Raw genomic sequence first — 16,832 nt, forward strand, 5'->3', positions numbered from 1 at the left:
AACCAAAAAAATGGTTCTAGGGGCCAGAGCGATAGCACAGCAGGTAGGGCATTACCTTGCACGCGGTCGACCTGGGTTCAATCCCCTGCATTCCATATGGTCCCCCAAGCACTGCCAGGAGTAATTCCTGAGTGCAAAGCCAAGAGTAACCCCTGAGCATCGCTGGGTGTGACCCAAAAAGCAAAAAAAATGGCTCTAATGTTATCACAGGTATATCAAGTCATGGAGACTGGAGAACAAGATTGGGTAGGATATCCAAGTAAAGAAGCTCCAAGGCATTCAAGACAAAGAAAAATGGAATATAGGGATGATAAGGTGGGAACACTACCTCTACCATGCATAATGTCATATCTGTAGGATAGAGCAGGGTCATTCCAGTTCACTGTAGACTTATTTTTCTAAATTTTAAGGGACTGTAACATGTATAGTTACCCATAGCTGAATTTCTGGTGTAGACTGTTCCAACACAAATCCCACTTCAGGTGTTGCCTTCCCTCCACCAGTTTCCCCAGTTTCCCTCCCACCTCTTATCCTGCGTCCTCAAAGGGCACATTTTAAAGCCATAGCTTGTTGTCCTTTGAATCTCATGCTCACAGAATTGCTGGCTCTGTAGTTTAGACATATACAGACACTACACCTGTACAGCACCAATGTGCTCAGAGTCCCTGACCCCTACCCCTGTTCCCTCCCATCCATCTCTTCTTACTCCCCAAAGCCCACCCCAGTCTCTGTTCTTGACATTGATTTGCTCAATGCCCTTTAATATTAGTCAACTAAATTCATAGTCCAGGTCCACTGGAAGCAGCAAATCAATCAAACCTGAGTCTGGGATGTGACTCTGGGAGGCCAGAAGATGGGAGCCAAGAGGAAGAATTGAGTCTTCCTGGTTTCCACATTGATAGGACATCAAGGCTGGGAAGATAGAGAAGCAGTGGCAGCGCCATGATAGGCTTGATAAAGGAGCTAGAAGAAGGTATGCCTAGGCTTCCATTCCAGGATTCCTGGAATTGAGTGCAGATCCTGGAAATGAGTTATGATTTCTCCTAATTGAGATAGCCATGGTGTCTAGAGTTACTAATTAGATGCGCGGAGAAAAGCTCCCTTATATAACTCTTATGTAATCTTTGGACTGGAGCGATAGCACAGTGGGTAGGGCATTTGTCTTGCATGCAACTGACCCATGTTCGGTTCCTTCGACCCTCATGGAGAGCCCGGCAAGCTACCGAGCATATACAGCCCACATGGCAGAACCTGGCAAGCTACCCGTGGCATATTCAATATACCAAAAATAGTAACATCAAGTCTCACAATGGAGACGTCTGGTGCCCACTCGAGCAAATCGATGAACAATGGGATGATAGTGGTAGAGTGCTATTTAATCTTTATGTAATATTTATGTAACTCTGACTTATAACGAATCAGCTAAGTACAACAAGTGGAAAGTCCCTCAGACTGCAGCCAAAAGCTTGGTCCATGGAAAGTCTTTATTATACAATAATATGGCATAAGACTTGGGACTGCTCACTCTCCAAGGAAGCTGATGTGTCAGAGAGCCAGACTGGGGCCCTAGATCTAACTAGCCAAACTAGTCAATAAAGAACCTTTGTTTGTTGCATTGCAACTTGTCTTTGTGTGATTTCTCTGGGGAGATCTTGGCCCCGTTTAACAGCTGCATGTGAGGAAAATACTTCAACTTTGAGCAAAACAATATGTGTTGAATAGAAGTAAGAATATTTCTCTACGAAACAAACCAATTACCTCCAGGGCCCTAGAGTGGACAGCTTTGATAGGAAGAGGAGAATTTGGACTTCGGTCTATGAAACCCGAAGATTCACTGACCATCCAGAAAATCAAATTCATATCTTAAACCAAGGCATTAACACTCAGTTTTTCTGTCTGTTTGCTGCCTTTTGCGCCTGATAACCTAGATTTATCCAGAACTGATGCTGAGGACACGTCTTCAGGGTGTTTGAAGAATCACAAAGAACATCCCTCTGTCTTGGGATCCTCTCCTCTGCCTGGATAAAGAGGTGCTGTCATGCAAGATAACATTGTTTTGTGACAACAGACTCAATTATAACTTGAAAGTCCTAATATTAGCAATAACATATCATGAGAATTGGTGACAATATTTACAGAAAAGCCATAAGACAGAGCTCTCAGAATAGTTATGATAAAAGTTTATGATCTATATCTTTGGCTCTATAATTTTAGTTATGGGGTGACACCTGGCAATGCTCAGGGTTTATTACTGGCTCTGAGCTCAGAAAAATTTCCTGACAGTGCTTGGGGACCCATATAAGATGCCATGAATTGCACCCAGGTTGGCTCTGTGCTGGGTGCAAACCACCTACTTGTGTTATCGCTCCAGCCCTTGTACCTTGGGTTTTACAATTCATTTATTACAGTATGCTGAGAGATAATTTTGCTGCTAGGTGGAAAGATTTAAAAGGTGCTCACCCTGTCTGCACTGTGGATGAACTTCCATGATGTAAGCTAAGGAAAAGCTGATTTTAGAAAACTGCCTGTAGCTGTACTGAGAAGGTGCTATGATGTTGCTGCATGGCCACAGAGCCCAAGTAGGAGGCAAAGTAATGAGGAATTTTCAGTAATGTCCCACACAAAGGCTTTGAGACCATTGCTTGTTACTGATGTTCCTAGACACCCTGGCTGTCTGGACTTAGCCCCCTGGTGAAGAAAACCTCTTTGTTCTCCAACCACAGATGTCTTGGTGTTCTGATCAAGCAAACACCCCTTATAACAGAATGAGTCTAGGACAGGAAAAATGCTTTTTGCCAGTGTCACTGTTCACTAGAAGGTCTCCATTGTGTGAGACTAAATAGTCAAGGAGATAATCATGGTTTTAACCAGTCTTACCCTTCTCAAGGAGCTCAGTGCTTTCTGAATGTGCCTAAACCCTGAACATCGTTTTTTCACAACAGACTCAGTTATAACTTGAAAGTTCTAATATTAGCAATAATATATCATGAGGATTGGTGACAACAATATTTACAGAAGAGCCATAAGAAAGAACTCTCAGAATAGCCAGGTATATAGAGGGTTTATCTATCCATTAACCTGGTCAATCCTTTATAAGGGAGACCTGGTGGCATTGAGACAGAACCTGGTAGAGTGAGTTCTGCCACAGAGAATGTGTTCTGTGGGAATCCCAATACTGAGCGTCTTTCCCCCTGGCTTTACTCTATGGATCTAGAATGATATTATTAGGGTGAAGATTCAAACTCTCACATTTACATGATAAATCTCTGCAACATTCATTATCTGCCGACCATATTGGGTGCCAGGAATTGAACCAGGGTCACAGCCACAGTCTGACTCGAGTCAAGCTCCTTAATCGTTGCAAAATTTGGGGCTGAATTTTTTTAAATACCCATGATTCGGTGACCTTACAGTCTAGAGGGTAAGTACTTGGGAAAGTAATTTGTCTCTCAGGGTAGCGAAAAAATTCATTCCATTTAATTAACTTTAATGAAGTCTCAGCCTCTTTCCATGATTGTATCATGAAGATGTCATTAGATTGAATGTCTCAATTTTCAAGAGATTTTTAATTATTGATACACAGTTAGGAGTATCAATATTTGTAATAGGAGAACTTTGTAGCATTTTTTCTATATTTGTACTGTTAGTAGCAAATATTATGGGAAAAACCCACATTCTGATTGCGACAAGACCACCAAGGTGTTCAGCTGCCACAAGAAAGAACTTGTCTGTTTATTATTAGTGGATAAAAATCTTTTTATGGAAAGAAATTTAGAGAAATGTGATGGGTGAAAAAGAGAGCGAGATGAGTAGGAGATGAGAGAGAGAGATGAGGGAGAGGGAGAGAGAGACTCGTGTTCAAGAGGGAACAGGGATCTCTCCATAGTATACAATGACTAAACTTGTCCATTTGGAAGAGAAACTAAAATTCCATGTGGTTGGTCTTCAGCAATTTGCTGGAAGTTCCTCAGAGGAGAGCATAATACCCGACATACAACCTTCCCTGGTCTTTTTTTAAAAATTAAAAAAAAATTTTATTAATGCACCTTGAGATACAGTAACAAACATTTTATGTTTGAACTTCGATCATACAATCATCCAACACCCATCCCTTCACCAGTGCACATTTTCCACCACCAAAATCCCCAACATTCCACCCCCCCATGCCATACCTCCCTCTGCCTGTGTGGTAGACAGTTTTCATGGTATCCTTTCTCTACTTTAGTAACCTTCGATATTTCGCTCATACCTGCTGAAAATACAATTGCTAGACTATGTGTTTTGTATTGCTTGTTATGGATATAATATAATGTCGTTTTAGGAATTCTAAGATTTTAATAATTAGGGTCTGAAGATATTGCTGCTGCAGTTTTTTCGGGTCCGAGATTCCTGTGTGTGTCTCTGGATCGTGACCACGTGGGAGCTGGTGGTTCTTGCTGGCTTCTAGTCAATGGCGACTGCTGGAGCTCCTAGAGGGCAGGCTTTGGGACGGCACCTGCTGCCATCTGGAGAGGCTCAGTGGAGAAGGCCTATTGCAAAGTCCTGGGTCGTCTCTGCCGCAAGTTGCTCAGATCAGAGATTTCTGTGTGTGTCTGCCCTGGTCTTTGCCTTCACGACCCATGTAGGTTTTGGATCCTTTCCACTCTATGAAGAGCCTTAATTCCTTTCTAATAGAACCTCTGTTTTGCTCATATTAGGCTTAGTCTCTGTCTGTTGCTCTTACTCAGTGAATCACAGCTGGTTGAATGATTCAATAATATTGTAACTAAAGCAATTAAACACAATGGAACTCTGAGATCAAGGGTTGCAGATTTACTAAATGACTCAATGCCTGAAACGCTAAGTACACAAATGAAACTGAAAGAAAATATGAATTATCTCAGAACTGCTGAAAACTTGAAAAAGGTGGTAAAACACAGTGTTTGCATATCAGGCAAGAGACGGACCTTGACTTTGCTGACTTCTCTTGTGTGTGTTAGAATGAAATAAAAATTTCATATTTGCAAAGTTGGCATATTCTACATTTTCCTGAGACCTTTTATTTTCACTATTGCTCTGGTCACACCCTGCGAAGAACAGAGTTTGTTCCTGGCTCTGTGCTCAAGGACTCTCCTTGCCATGCTCCAACTATCTTATGGTGTATTGGGAATCCAACTCAGATCAGTTCGGCACAAAACAAGTGCCTTACCTGCTCTACTACCTCTCAGGTCCATCTGCCAACCTCTCTAGGAAGAAATGGAAGACACATTTAAATGCCTCAAAACAAACAAACAAACAAAACCCCACTGTCTAGAGTGAGGGGACTGAGAAAAGTCTTCTGTCAATATAGAGAAAAAACCATATCAGGTACTAGAGGCTTTCTGAGAAACCCAGATTTTCTTACAGTGTGTGGTCTATTTGTTCTATTTTTATCTTTATAATTAAATGACCACATTTATGTGATAAGAATGATGTTGAAATTTATGGCTCGGTGTTCCTAATTACCTCATCACCTCTTGGCATTTGCATACTGTACACTTGGGTATAGAGAAGCCTATAAAAGAAGGGAACCGTGGTGATATATTTTTTCTCTTGCCACTCAGTGAGGAATCAGGATATTTTAGTAAATTCCAGGCTAACTCCATCCCTAAACTGTCATAGACAAATGAGATTATATTTTTACCACCTTTCTTTTCTCCCTATGTAAACCATCTAAGTGATCTAAGATCTAAGTGATTATGTCTCATCCCTGTCTTCAGGGGATCCCATATCATGCCAGCTACCACAGACAGTTTAGAGAATTTGGGCTTTGACGCTGGAAGTCATGGGAAGGCATTAAAAGTAGGAAGGAAACATTGAGAAGGGTCTGTATCTTAAAGAACTGTTGGTCTAATTTGGGACAGTAGGGGGACAGGGCACTTTCTCAAGATAAACATAGAAAGACATGTCTGAGGGTCTTCTGAGAATATACAAACATATAGCTTGGGCAAGAATGTTGTTGGCTGCCCATTTTCTGTCACTGAATTTCAGGCTGATCTTCTCATTGTCACAAAAAAAGATCTGCTCAGTTGAGTGTATGTCCCCCCAATCTGGAGTGCAGGTGAGTCACTCAGTCAACTCCATTAAGTCTTTAACAATCACCATGTTTATTGAATGAGCAGCAGCATACAAGGCCCGGGAACAAGACAGAACTGAAACATTGTGATGTTTTATATTCTGAGGCTCCGAGACATTGCATCACTGTGTGTTTAATTTTCATATTTTCTTTGGCAGTGCCAGAAATTGAACTAATGACCTCCCACTTGCAACTCAAATATTCTTCTGTGGAATGACTACCCTTACCCCAGATTATTCTCTTCATTGCAAACCTGCACGTGACTTGGCAAGTTTGTTACCCGTGTTGCCATCTAGTTCCTTACTCCTTTTTTCTCAGAATAACTTCTGTTCTCACAATAGAATTTCACTGTAGATTTTGCTCTCACTGTAACAGTGATTTGATAAAATTCTACCGTTCAACTGTCATCACACCACCACCACCACCACCACCACCACCATCATCACAATCATTGTCATTAGGAGTAACAGACTAAGTGAACTAATCTGCCTGAAACAAAGGTAGATTTCTGTAGGAAAGACCAGGCAAGGAGAAAATGGATTCCATGAAGGAACCAATGACTTTTGGCTATGATCTGAACCATGGGCTTGGGGGGTCAACAAAGGAGCCATTTTACTTCTCTATTCTGGTAACACTAACATAATCATCTTTCTCCCATTTCCAGGCCTTTAGTATGTTGACCTGCCATAGAATGTTCCTTGATGTCTCTATCTTATTCCTCTACTGTTATTTAATCCGAAATCAGTGATTACTCCACACTACACATGCTATTCATCACCTTCTCTGCTCTATACCTAGACCTTGTTGCTACCTTGTCTTTCTTCATTAACCTCTTCCTTGCGTTTAGCTATGTAAGTAGTCAACACCTTAGTCTCAATTCTGTATCCATGATTCCATGCTCTAATTCCCTCTGATAATGTAGCATCTCATAGATCTGTTTGAGGCTCACCAACTTATTTTACAGCTTCTGAGCCCACTGCCTCAGCCTCTCACCAAACTCTGAATTTTCTCCCTCCTGGAAATCCTTTGAGTCTTGCACAAGACTGTATGTATACATCCAATAAAAATGCTAAACCTGTGAAGCCCCCACCAATGATATGGGTTTCTCTGGTCATTGTCTTAGCAGTGCCTCCAAACACTTTGCTGAGCAAACTAGGTCTTGAACTGCTGCCTCATGGCCGAATCTAGCCAATTCAATGGCATGAACATGCCTTGCAATGTCTCTCACAATCTTATAAACTTTTTTTTACAAAGAAGAGATTTCTTCTTTGCCATCATATAGAACTTCCCAGAGCAGATGTATTTTGACTCCTGTTGATTCTAAGTTCTTGGTCTCAGCTTCTATGGATGACATATATTTGTACACCATGATGCTGCTGACCACAGTTGTGGCAGCAGCTGCTGAATCCAGCAACAAGCCAGTTGCTGACAGTGTTAAACTGAGCTCTGCTGTAAATGGTTCCAGACCTATTGCCACGGCACCCAAGATGCCGGATGTGACGCCAATGGAGTTGGCCACCAGCAATGGTACAGTTCTTATGGCCCTGGTCAGCCTTCACTGCAAGTACATGGAGCTGTTTTATGTGCTCCGCAATACCACTTCTGGTAATACATTCAAGGGTGCAAGAAATCACAGCAGAAATGAATCTGCACCTGTACATTCATTACAGCACTCTTCACAATACCCAGAATCTGGAAACAACCCAAGTGCCTGAGAACAGATGAGTGGTTAAAGAAACTTTGGTATATCTACACAATGGAATACTATTCAGTTGTTAGTTGTTAAAAGATCATCATCATCATCATCATCATCATCATCATCACTATCATCATCATCATTATCATCATCATCATCCCGTTGATCGTCGAATTTCTTGATCGGTCTCAGTAATATTCCATTTGTCCTAGTCCTGAGGTTTTACTCGTCCTTCTCAGTGATGCCGCACTGGAGGCCCTTTCAGGGTCAGGGGAATGACACCCAGCATTGTTACTGGTATTGGCAAAATAATACACCATGTGGAGTTTGCGAGGCTCTCCCATGTGGGCAGGAAACTCCCAGTAGTTTTCTCTGTCAGAGAAGTAGGCTATAAGATGTCTTATATAAGGAAAGATGAAGTTATGAAATTTTCTTATAAGTGGGTATTCATGGAGAGTATCATGCTAAGTGAAATGAGTCAAAAATAGAGGGACAGACATAGAAGGACTGCACTCATTTGTGGAATATAAAATAACATAATATGAGACTGATACCCAAGGATGTAGACACAAAGGTCAGGAAGATTGCTCCATGTTTGATAGTCTGCCTCATGAGCTGGGGGAGAAGGCAGCTGGAATAGAGAGGGATCACTAAGTCAATGATGGTTGGAGGGATCATTCAGGATGGGATATGTGTGCTGAAAGTAGATAAAGGACCAAATGTGGTAGCCTCTCATTATCTATATTGCAAGCTATAATGCCCCAAAGTAGAGAGAGAATATGGGGTAAGTTGTCTGCCATAGAGGGGCGGGAGGAGTGGGTTTGAGGAAGGGATACTGGGGACATTTGTGGTGGAGAATGTGCATTGGTGGAGGGATGGGTGTTCAATCATTTTATGATTGAGACTCAAACATGAACGTTTTGTAACTACCTCATGGTGATTCCATTAAAAATGCATCTAAAGCAATTAAACAAAATGGACTTTGGAGGGAAGTTGTTGCCGAGTTACCAAATGACTCATTTCCTGGAATACTAAGTACACAAGTGAAACTGAAAGAAAATATGAATTACCTCAGAATTGCTGGATCACTGATTACAAGATGAAACACAATGTTTGGGTGACAGGCAAGTGACAAACCTTGTCTTTGCTGACTTTTGTTGTGTGTGTTGGGATAGAACCAAGTTTCAAACTTGCAAGGCTTGGACTTTAGCATTGAGTCACATTCTTGACACTCTTTGATCTCCCTCTCTGGCCACACCTAGAGATATTCAGGATTTATTCCTGTGTCTGCGCTCAATGACTCTCCTTGCAAGGCTGCAATTATCTTATGGGGTATTGGGGATCAAACTCAGATTAGACACTGCAAGGCAAGTGCCTTACCTGCTCTACTACCTCTCAGACCCATCTGCCGACCTCTCTAGGAAGAAAGGAAGACTCATCTGAAAATCATAAGAAAACACTGTCTATAGTGAGGGGACTGAGAAGAGTCTTCTGCCAGTGTAAATAATAGGTTGTATCAGGGGCTGGAGCAATAGGACAGCGGGTAGGACATTTGCCTTGCAAGCAGCGGATGTTGTGTGAATATTTTTTCTGCGGGTGTCGGGGTCCCAGATATAGAACAGTGAGAAGAATTTTAAAAATGGCTGGAGGGCTGCCAATTCTCTCTGACAGAGCAGTGGTGAGGAAGTGTCCCATGGCCTACATACACATGTCTAAAGCATCCAGTAAAAAGAAATCATTGCCAGAGAAAAGGGGTTACAGGAGGGACATCAAGACATCAAAGCATGCATTGTTCTGTCAAGTCTGCAAGCCCAATGGTCACAGAGCTTCCAGAGAGGAAAGCCAGGCTAAGCAGTCTGGCACCCTGAGCTACAGCCCCTTGCACCTGGAGTGATAAGAAGATGTGAGAGAATGTCTGCAGTCCAAAGCTGAGCTGGGTGAGGGATCTGTGAGAAAGGGAAGATTGCTTCTATGTAAAACTAAGATCTAACAGGCCACCAAAGAAAGAGATGTTAACCCTTTCCAAACCAGCCCTGACTCTAGTTCCATCTTGGAAACCTTGATTTCCAATTGTCTAAGAGCACTGTAATAGAAATCTGGATACTGGAACAATTCTGTAGATCCAAAGAGTTCTTATAACAATATAGTTTGACCACCATTTTTTTCCTAAGACACAACCTCAAACTTACACATTTCTTTATAGTTATTCTGTCCTGTTCCTCAGAACCACTTTCACGCTAACAGAATTCCTTCCCCTTTTCCCACCAATGGTATCTCCATCCATCATTCCTCTTACTTGAAATAAACATCTATATTCTTTTCCTTTTCTCACAGGTTCTAACCTGCTTATGTTACTGAACTTTGTATAAAAATAAAAAGAAAAGGCGCGGGCGAGGGAGGGACGCCTCACCGCACCGAGCCGGGCACAGGGCCTAGGGCAGCAGCTGTCTCTCCCGCCACCCAAGCTCGGTAGCCTCCGGCCGCTTCCCCCACCCCGGGGAGGTTGATGGCGAAGATGTGGCAGGCGAAGGAAGGAACGGAGCCATGATGGTTGGTCTCACTTGCAGTTTATTCCAATCTTCCCTCTATACACTCTCCGTCCTCTCTACACCTTTCCGCCCTCTATATACTTTCTGCCTCTATCCACTTTCCCCCTCACCTCCTCTCTCAACCCCCATTTATTGATCATGGCCCTTCCAAAGGGCGCAATACATTGACGTCACTAAAGGCACCAAAAGATCTTACAGGAAGAATGTTGAGGCAACATAATTCTCTTGTATCTGCAGGCCGTTAATCTAGGCCCCCCCGGAAAGAAGATACAAAAACAAAACCAAAGCCTTCTTTGGGCTGAAAGCACTCGGATTTACATCCCAAAGGCCAGGCTGGGCTGCAGCCTGGAATCTACAATGTCAAATCAAAGCCTGGCTAGCACCTTAGATCTGCGGGGTCAAAGATCAGCTAGGTTTCTGTGACAAAACTCCAGAAGGCAGCTGGAAAAGGGGAAATATTCCAACAGAACTTAATATAGCTTGATCTAGCAAGAGCATGGCCATGGCTGGGTTCCAGAGGTCTTTGGCTGCTGGGGCACCTCTTGGGGCGGGGAGGGAAACTCAACCCTCCTCCCTCTGAGGTGAAGATAGCCAGGCACTGGGGCAAGAGACTCTTTCCTCTAAGGAAAGTTTTTGTAGCATTTTCAATTGTATTTCATAACAAACAATACAAAATATATTATTTTGGTTCTGCTTTGGGTCAAGGGTTGTGGTTCAGGATGGCAAAATATGGTGGTGGGAAGGTGTAATGGTGGAGTGATTGGTGTTTGAATAGTAATTGAAATCAAATATTGTAAAATAGTTTATAAAATAAACAATTTTATGAAAGGCGCCCCTGAGACTGCAGGCTGTGCAGCCGGCATAATGAAGCAAAGACTGGGAACGAAGGGTCCTGAATCTCAAGGATGCATAACAGATGAAGGGTAGGATACTGTTGATTTGCCCTTCCTCCCTGGCTGCTGGGAGCATGTTTTTGTTGATTGACCCCCAATCTGTCAATGACTGTTGTCTCCTGAGCAGACTATGACTTGTACATTTTGCCTTTCTCTTCTTCTTACCGTCCTTTGCATGGTTAGCTATTTCAGAGCAATTGATTTTTGTATGGATACAGGAAGACAGTTGAAAATAGACAAGCTTGTGACTTGGGAATTGATTAACTCCAGATAATACACCTCCTAGACATCTGCTCTCTCGACTTGAGCCTCAGTTGCCCTTACTTCCTAGATCCCCCAAAGCAGGGTACCGATGATGGACTGGATGGACCCAGGGTAAGCGGTGAGCTATGAACTACCCTGGCAATGAAATGGGCCTGGCCAAAGTGCCCTAATGCTTAACTATAAGTTAAGAGCTTGGTCATGGAGACATTCTGTCAAGATCCAAAAATAATAACTAGATTTGGACACTCTTGAGGTTAGGAATGATTGATCCGGCCAGAGCACTTTAGTCTGAGTCTGTGGTGAGATGTTCCCAGGACTTGAAAGAACCGGCAGAGGAACCCAGGTGTGCGGGACCTGGGGCTGAGATCTCCAAGCTTGCTTGGATCAGGACTGGGCCTCCTCCACCCAGATCCCCCATTTTCCAGTAGCTTGGCAGCCGTACCCACACAGTGCCCCTTGCGCTGTGTAATCCCATCAATGGCCAAGATCCAGAGACTATAAAACAAAGTTCCTGGAAGCTCACGACTGTATTTGCGGCCGCACAACTCTTATAGCCTAGTTTTCTCTCTCAGAGAACCTGGCAACTTACCAAGAATATCCTGCCCACATGGCAGAGTCTGGCAAGCTACCCGTAGTGTATTCAGTATGCCAAAAACAGTAACAAGAAGTCTCACAATGGAGACGTTCTGGTGCCTGCTTGAGCAAATCGACGAGTAATGGGATGACAGTGATACAGTGATCTTTGGCTGTGTTAGGAATTGAATTCGTGGCCTCACATGCAGGCAAATGTTCTTCTGCGGCACCACTGTCCTGACCCTCAGAATGTTCTCTTCATTGCACACCAAGAGGTGACATGGCATGTATCCTGACTTGTGATGTTCTGGCTTTTATTCTTTTTTTCTCAGAAAAACTGTTGTTCCCATGGCAGAATTTCAGTGCAATCTTATGCTTTTTCTGTATATCCCCAAGCCACAGTGATTTGACACAAATCAAGCAGTTCAGCTGTCACCACACTACCATCAACATCACCATCACCATCACTGTCATTAAGAGTTACAGAATAAGTGAAATAAATCTGAGAGTAAGTGAAATCAATCTAACTAAGGACAAAGATAAATTTCTGTAGAAAGGCCATGCAAGGAGAAAATGAACTCCATGAAGGAATCAATGATTTTTTGCTGGGCTATAAACCCAGGGAGGGTCTAAGAGGAGCCCTGTAACTTCTCTATTCCCACCATACAAACATCTTGTCTTTCTCCCATTTCCAGATCTTTAATATGTTGATCGCTCAGAGACTGTTCCTCCTTGAGTCTATCCTCATTCCTCCAACATTCTGTAATCCAAAATCAATGGCTACTCCCTCACTCCCCTTGATTCCATCCCCTTCTTTTCTTTATTCCTAGATCTCTGTTATGATCTTGTCTTAAGTAACCTCTTCCTAGTACTCAGCTTAGAGTAGAGCAACAACTTAATCCCAATTCTATGAGCTTCACCCTCTAATTCCCTGTGACAATGTATCCCACCCCTGAGTCCCACCCACCACCCTGCTCCCTGCACTCCTCTGAAGCTAATCATAGACCTGTTGGAGTCTCATCAACATATTTTACAGCTCTTGACCCCACTATCTCAGGTTCTCACCAGACTCTGATTTGGCCTGCTCTTGTAATCCCTCTGGGTCTTGCACAAGCTTGTATGTATCCTTCAGAATTTCTAAACGTTTATGGACCCCATCACCGACGCAGACTCCCTTTATCATTGTTATAGCAATCGGTACAAACTCTTTGATGGTCCCCGCTAACTTGATAGCAATTGATTCCAAGTTCTTGGCCTCAGCTTCTATGGATGACAATTTTTTGGCGCTCCTTCTTGTTATCAATAACTTTTTCATCATATATGCCCAGTACATAGAGACACTGCAATACCGACCCCTGGAGTATATAGGGACACACCTGCACCCAGGATGCTGAAGAAAATGCTTTGGTGTTTAGCGAACTTGGCTCCTCATTTCTCTCCCAAGCCCCACTCACTCTCACTTCTTTCGCCTTGGCTCTGCTTCTGTGTCTTCTCCCATGCTTCTTGTGTTCGCCCTTTACTACTCCTACAGTCTTAGTTTATATAGCAATCACATTGTGGTAACACAAAGGTGGGTTGGAACATTAACACATCAACAGAGAGGTAAGACCCCTCCTCAAGGACAAAATCACATCTAAGAAGATAACTAGGAGATCTGCGCAAGGGTGGGATCCAAAGAAGGGTGTGCCACTTTCTTCTTTCCTCAACTAGTATTCCACTTAGTTGTAGTAAATCTACTTCTATTATTTCTAGCAATGTCATTCTGTATGAGCACAGTAAGAGATATAACTTTAAAGTTTGGTTCTTCCTGAGGACATCTCACTATCCATTCCAGACCACAGTCCTCAAGCCGGGTTAATCTTCCTAATCCCAGCAGGGTCCTAGTCCCTTCGTTACTTTTGGATCATGACAGCATTTGTCTATGACCATGCTCTCAACTTATAGTTGAGTATTGTGACTCTTTGCCCTGGCCCATTTCAATGCCTGGGTAGCTCACAGCTTGCCCTGGGTCCATTCCGTCCTTCGTCGGGACTCTGCTTTTGGGGTGCTAGGAACTAAGGGCAACTGAGTTGAGAAAGCAGATGCCCAGGAGTAAATATTATTCGGAATCAATCAACTCCCAAGTTGCAAGAACTTACTATTAACTGTCTTCCTGTGTCCATACAGAAAGGACATTGCTTTAAGTTAAACTATGCAAAAGACAGTACTTTACAGTACAAATTCAGAGTCCTTAGAAGAATCTGATCTTACAAGATAACAGAATCTGATTAGGGAAAAGGGGATTAACTGGTTGAGAAGGAGGGTGCAGAGAAGAGTTTGCAGATAAACAAAGGAATGGGAGTGTCTTGGGAGCACTGTGATGGGTGTAACCTGAAAAACCTAAGTTCCCTGCAGCAAGGCTGAAAGGACAAACCCAATGTTCTCCTACACTTGGCCTTCTTTTTAGCAATGGTACGGTTCTCTTGGACCTGGTCAGCCACTTTGGCAAGTACATAGATCTGGTCTATGTGCTCCTGAATATACCTTTTCAAATTATGATAAGACTTCATGGACTGTTTCCTGAGCTCCTTCTCTCGTTGGTGCGTCTCTTCTCGGGTTGTGAGTTTTCCATGTTTCTTCAGACCTTCAAAAATTCCCATTGCCTTAAGGCTATGAGAAAAAAGGCAGGTATTGACAGTGAATTGATGATCCGCAAGTGAGCTGCACAATGTGTATCCTGGATAAACCTCAGAATTTTCACTATCACTCAAATGAAGAATATGATAAAAGCAGTGAACTTTTTCCTAACATTAAGTCTGTGTTACCCATTGTCAATGATTCCCAGGACTTATTCATTGCGATATAAATATGTGAACACCATTTAAGATGCTCTCAAGTCAAGGGATTTATTAAAGAATCAACACCCTCAAGTACAAGTTAACATCTTCAGCACAGCAGGTATTTATAGAGTAGCAACCCTCTATCAATAAGAAAGGGGATGGACATGGGAGCACCTTCATTCAGAGCATTTAGTGTGGAGTGAGAGTCAAGTTGCTCAGTCAGGTCTGAACTTTGCCTGTAGCCTCTCAGAAGTGTTTTCCTGGCACCTAGGATGTCCGATTTGATAGAAGTATCCTCAACTACTTCTATAGTAGAAGTCTTTTGCCCGCGCACCTGGTTGTCTTCCCTGGGGCTCCTCAGAGGCGATGGGCTCCAGCTTCCCTCCCCGCCCCAATCAGAGCTCCCGGCGGCCGAAGACCTCCGGAACCTAGCCACAGCCATGCTCACGGCACCTCTCCACACGTTCCGACAAACCTCATGCATGAAGGTACCGGCAGAGTACTAGGTGTGTGTAATCTCATTAACGGCCAATATTCAGAGACTTAAAAGCAAGCTCCCAGAAGTGCTTTAGGTTTAAGTAGGTTGTATCTTATAACCTACTACTCCCTCTGGGAGAAACTGGCAAGCTACTGAGAGTTTCCTGCCCACATGGGACAGCCTCGCAAGCTTCCCATGATGTATTCATATGCCAAAAGCCAGAAACAAGCTGGGTCTCATTCCCCTGACCCTGAAAGAGCCTCCAATACGGCATTGTTGGGAAGGCCGAGTAGAAGGAGGCTTCTAAAATCTCAGGGCTAGGACAAATGGGACCGCTTGAAAAATTCGACGATCAACGGGATGATGATGATGATGATCCTCAACTACACAGATATTGTGCGGTCTAACAATTGAATTATTCTCTTAATGGGGAGAGAAAGGCCATTCGCAGAGTGCCCAGCATTGCCAAAATCTTCTTCCTTCTCCCTAAAGCGAGTGTTTACTGTCATCTCTATGAAGAAGACGTTCAGCCCTGTTTCTTCCCGATATGGTTTCTAGATATGGGTATAAATTGAGCATCACTGTGTGTCAGTACCATGCTAAGTGCTTTGCACGCATTGCCGTATTTTCCTTAATGACAGTCAACTGAGACATGACACTGAAGCAAATCCCTTGTGCATGATCACATAATCCCTCCCAACCATTTGCTCTCACTCATATTGAAACTGCCTTTCAGAATACAGAGCCATTTTCAGATGTTGTGAGTAGAGCACATCCCTTGCCCAAACCACATGGAGGAATGCTTGCAAGGACAAAATATCCCAGAGTGACAGAATGAGTGGCATTAAAGCTGATGCCTCCTTTCTTCTTACTTACTTGATTAACTGAGTATCGGCATATAATTGCTTCCCATCTTCATATTTTCTTAACCACAGATGCTGGTCCTCCGGCTTCACCTCATCTGGGCTAAACGGGATGAAGTTCTTCATAGTGATCTCTAGATGGAAGAAGAAAGTAAAAAAGATGAGAGGATGGGGGAGCAGCTCCCTGGTTTTGAGTCCATGGTGCTTTCATGTGTTTCTTGCTGAGCACTATCCCTGAGACACTACTGATGGAATCATTGGTGCATAGAATTTGATGTTTGTCCCCTTTAACCAGTTAGGCCTCATATTCTGTTTTGCCTATATTGGAGATGAGGTATTTACAGATCTAGGAGAGGTTAAATGAGTCATAAGATTCAGATCTCAAAGTTTTAGGACTGGAGTCCTTCTAATAAAGGAAAGGGACTCTGAATACCTCCCCACCCTCTCTCCACAGAGAACAGGCTACTGGTGGACAGAGTGGGAAGGTGGCAGCCTGCTCACTAAGAATGAGGTTTCTCCAATTCCAACCCTGCCTGCACCTCGACCTTCTATTTCCTGTTTCGAGAATTCATGAAGTCACCTCTGCCTCTCTGTGTTTAGGAA

Source organism: Sorex araneus, chromosome 6, assembly GCF_027595985.1.
Source record: "Sorex araneus isolate mSorAra2 chromosome 6, mSorAra2.pri, whole genome shotgun sequence".
NCBI classification, from domain to species: Eukaryota; Metazoa; Chordata; class Mammalia; order Eulipotyphla; family Soricidae; genus Sorex; species Sorex araneus.